Raw genomic sequence first — 5,248 nt, 5'->3', positions numbered from 1 at the left:
AATGGAAAACCATGTGGAAAACTGGATGGAAATATGACATTTCTGTTTGTTTCATGTATTCATTTGAGGAACATTACAGTCTCCTCATCGTTCCACACAGATCTGATGTTTTCGTCTCTTCAGTGGAAGCTTGAGTGATATTTAAGTTATCATTTATTCACAAAAACTCTGTTTCAACCTGATGTTCCAGGTACTTTGGAACCAGACAAACTAATCTCAGGAACTAAATTTGTGACTAAAAGTCCCTGTTGTGCAGTCCTGTTCGTATTTCCACAGCATCTAAGGGACCAGGCAGATCATGCAAATTAGACCCATGAGGAATTAACAAACTTACAGCAGTGCTTGAAATGTAGCATTCACACAAAAAACAACACAGATTTGTCATGTTCTTTGCATGAGTTGGATGTAATGAATGAATGAAAAGGAAACTGAAACTGAGAGCTTCTGTCTTTAGAGTGAAACATCAGCTGAGTGTTTGATGGTTATTTATTTGTGCTTTAGAACTGAACCGCTATGAAACAATCCGAAAATAACATTTTATTTCTCTCATTCACTGGCTATCGCCGTTCCCTCTCTTCATTCACTCTCTAGCTCACTCTCTCTCTCTCTCTCTCTCTCTCTCTCTCTCTCTCATTTGCTCACACTCTCAGCTCACTTGCACTCTCTCTGTCTTTTTCTCTCGCTCATTTTTAAAATGAGTCAGGAAGCTGACAACAAAGTCGAACTTTACTTTTAACGTTAACGAAGAGAAATGTCCTCCCCTCGTCCTAAACTGCTCCTAAAGTGATACTAGAGTGCTTTCTTGTTTTATGAATAAAGCGTTACACAAGTTGAAGCAGCCATGCTGTGTGTGTTTGACCAATCAGCAATGGTCATCCCTTTTTGGGAGGTAAAACAACCTCCCTGGTTGAGAGGAACAGGTAGAGGAACTGAGTTCCTCAAAAGGTTCTTAATCCCTGGGGAAACATAGTTTAAGTCTGTTTCCACTGCATTTTGTTTCATTTCCTTTGTTTTGATACACCAACTTTACCACCTCCATTTTTTTTTTGATATTTCGAATTTCCAGAGATTCCACTTGCAGTTTTTATGCGCAAAATCAAAATGTGCATAAAAATAGGTGGATTAAAACATACTTTTTGTCCCTCGTTCTGCTTTTGTTTACACTGTTGTCCTCTTTATCTATCTATCTATCTATCTATCTATCTATCTATCTAGCTATCTATCTATCTATCTATCTATTCATTTTCATCCATCCACAACATCAGTCTCCTGTTTTCCTTGGAAAATTCTAACAAAATTCATCCATATTTTCTGTGCTATTTTTCCATTGGCTGAACAAAAACATTTCTTAACTTTTGACTGGGTGGGCAAGACACATGTTTGGGTGGGCTGAGCCCAGCCCTGCTCATAGCCACCACCAGTCGTTAGGTACTCTTGAAAGGATTGCCAGTTGTGCAGTTAATCGTGATTGGTTAATAGAGGTGTTGTAACTTTGCATAGTTCACCACAACTAATTTGTACATGTAATTGAGTAAAAAGGCTGTAGTTATTGGCATCAATATGGCAACTTAGCAGTACCTGTGTTAAGCACTGCAAGGAGGTGGGTTTTGGTTCAGTTCATATCTTTTTCTGAGAAACAGAATTCTGAGAATATGTTCTCAGAATATATGATATGGATGTTTTGTTGCCTTGTTCTGCATTTTTCCAAGTAAACTGTTGATTGTTTGTAAAGATGTGCAAAGAGCTGGGGAGTCTGTTACTAGTTTAACTACATTTTGGTAACTTAAAATAGCTACTTTCAAAATCAGGTAGATGAGTAGTGCAACGCTACACTGCTATATTTTCTTTTCTTTTGAAGAGACCAAAAAGCTCAGAAAGGACTGGACTGCATCCTGTCTGTGCTACACCAGATTCTTCACCTGCATCTCCCAGTCTTCTGATTCAGGAGATAATCAAACAGGATGCTGGTTTGACTGTAGCACCAAGTCTCGGGTCCTTAAAAGTTATAGTTATAGAAAGCTCCAGGCACTGGGTAATTAATTTTCTGCAATGGAAACTGGGCTAATAAATACATTAGGACAAGCTTGAATACCAAATGGTGCTGTGTTAGTTCAAATTTATCAGTTCAGTCACTTTTATCACCTCTGCTTTTGTTATTTAAGGCCTTCCTTCAGTCAACTACAGGCAGAAGAATCAGTATGTGTGTGTCTGTGTGTGTGTGTGTGTGTGTGTGTGTGTGTGTGTGTGTGTTCGTGTTCATGCATGTGTGTGTCTCATCTGCATTCTCTAATCTGAAAGGTGTGATCTTCAAAGGGCTACACCATTGCTCACTCTTTGTCTATGGGTGTATAACCAAATTTTCCACAGCCAGTTCCATGTCATGTCAAAGATGAGTCAGCACTCCTTCTGACACACACGCACACTATAAAAGTATAACTCTCCTCTCTGTTAGGACCCTGTGCCCTTGTGTCTTGTACAGTTGACCACACTTTGCTCCATGTACCATTTCTCATTAAAATAGGATCTTAGGTTTGTTGACTTTGGCCTTCAATCAAATATTAGACAATCAGTGTGATTCACTGTTAATATGGACAGTCCTACTTGACCACAACTAGTGAGTGCTGTTTTTATTTTGTATTATTTGTACAGTATGTCAGATGTTTGACCCCAATCAAATCAAATTAAAAGATTGTAACATAGGCCCAGCAGCTTAATTCCAAAACTGTTGACATTGATATTTGCCTTCTAAAACCCTTATTGAAATTGATGATTGTCACCACCATTGTATCCTTTGCTGGAAAAAAGATCTTTACAAAGGAGTTTGTGCTATCTGAGCATATCATCACTGAAAGAAATTGGTTGTCAACGGGACTCTTAACCTAGATCTTAATCCCGAGCCATCCAGAAATAATCAGACTGTAGACATGTGCATGACAATAAATGCTCCAGTCAAACAGTGTCACTAATGAGTCCCATTTCAGAGGTTGCCACCTTCAACACTGAGTACATCATTAAGTGCTTGGTCACACCAAAAAGTGGCACAGCAAAATTCGCACATCCAGAATACGTGCTGCCAGACGTTTGCTGATGTATTGGTCATTTGGGAGAACAGATTATGTTTATTTGGCAAGAAAGACTTGCTGTCCACATCTTCGATGGCTCTTTGTTGTCTATAGCAGAAGGTATTAGAAGGTAGAAGCTCACCTCACAAAGTTGTTATGGTGAAGGTTTTACAAACAGTCGCCCATTTACACAGCCAGCAGACACACAGAATTGCATCTGAAGTCATGCTTCTGGCCACCAGTCAAAGGCACACCCAATATTCACTCTCCTTTTAGCTCTGGTTTGGTCTCCACAATCTCGTGAGACAAATTTTTGTCCTTTATGCTGTGTTCACCCACTAGATGCTAATTTTGTCTGTCTGCTGGTTGGTGCCTCTGCTGTATTTGGTGTACATGGGGTTTACCAGAGATTTTTAATAGAAACAAGATTGATGAAAGCAGTAAGTGTGAATCAAAACATTAAAGTTACAAGTTAAAGTAAAACCGAAACAATGAGCTGAAAGATGTTAAAAAGCTCTGTAGAGCTGAGGGGAACTGCAGAGTTGGTGATAATTCTTTGTGGGTTTGTCACTATAAGCAAAACCTTTCACATTATATATAATAATTTGATCCATTGCTAATATGAAGATATTGATTAGAGCAGCTTTAACATTGCTTGGCAACAGACTGCTGGTTAGATTCCTCACTACTGAAACCACCAAAAACCTTTATGCTCAAGTTAAAAACATCCTGAACCTATCTCTGTACTGGACACAGAGATGAAACTGGACCTTTATTTGATTGAGGGAGTTAAGGCAAACAAAAGCATCTTTCAACCAACATCAGTGAATCACTTATGCTGCAACATGCAGTTGATAGACTGTGACACAGTTGCAAAACCTTTTAAGATAGTGTTTATGTCCAAAAATATCCAACATTGTTATCTTATCTCTGGTTTAAGGTTGGTATGCTCCTTTAATGCTGTAAGTTGTCTTTCCATAACCAAATGTGAACCAAATGTGTATTGATTTAGTTGAAATGATGTATTCTGTTGGAATGAAGTGCACAAAATGTGAGTGTTTTTTTTACATTGTCTCACCACTGCTGCTGCTGTGGTTCAAAACTATTTGTGCTTTTAGTATGAATAGACGCCTGCTTTTCTCACATCACCAAAACCAAATGTTTACATGTAAGTTGCCAACAAAGCAATGCTCTACATCAGCCTTTGGAAGTAACTTTTTCCACCAAATAAAGTTTTCACAAATGTATAATTTTGTTTTATGACATTTCTAATGTCTTGATGTTGTGATTAATAATTTTCCTCACCTTGAAATCTAGGTCATAGCCTAGGGATTGACTCATGGGACATTTTTGCAGGAAACATTTAAGAGCTATTCAGCACGGTAGTACAATACCTGACTGTGTGGAAACAAGGCCGAGCTCTCCTCATGGCCAGTCATAAACATTCCTGAGTGGAAATAAATCTACCTAAGCTGGAATGTAGAGAAAAAAAAACACAAAGGAAACTGGGGTTCAGTGATAAAGTCACTGCAGACAGACGTTGATCGTTTTAAGCCATAATCACTCTTTCCCTCCCAGCTCTTGACAGGTCATGAGTTTATTTTTAACACAGTGGGTAGTCTTGCACAGTGCCATAGCCAGAGTTTTAGAAAAACTGAGGTCATGAATTTAAGTCCCTCAATGCACCTTCAATGTGCAGGCAACATCCAAGTTTTGAAAGAAGCATAGTGCTGCTTGACTAGGCCTTTTTCACAGCAGTCATTTTGACTTGTCATAGCAGGAAAAGCACAGGTGTAACTAATAACATAATCAATGGCTCTGTTCTATTCAAGTGTCCAAGTAAACTATGACAGTATGACAGTCAGTCAGCACACACAATACCAGGACCCTGAAACTGAAGCAGCTAAAATGGAATTCATCCATCATTCTTTTGATTATTCACACTTGTGTTTTTCCTACTGTCACATCAAAATGCCTTCTGTTAAAAAGGCCTATTAATTTTTTTTCATCAACATAATGAGACAACATTTTAATGAACCCATCTGTCTCTCATTTATTTTCCCTACAATGTCCACTTCTGCAATACAAAATCTATTGCAGCAACTGAACCATGATTAAACTTTTGTGTGTTTCTGTTAAGGCTAATTAAACACATTGACGGTCTTGATTAAATATGACTTAAAAGG

This window comes from Thunnus maccoyii, chromosome 22, assembly GCF_910596095.1.
Source record: "Thunnus maccoyii chromosome 22, fThuMac1.1, whole genome shotgun sequence".
NCBI classification, from domain to species: Eukaryota; Metazoa; Chordata; class Actinopteri; order Scombriformes; family Scombridae; genus Thunnus; species Thunnus maccoyii.
This window is presented reverse-complemented; position numbering follows the sequence as displayed.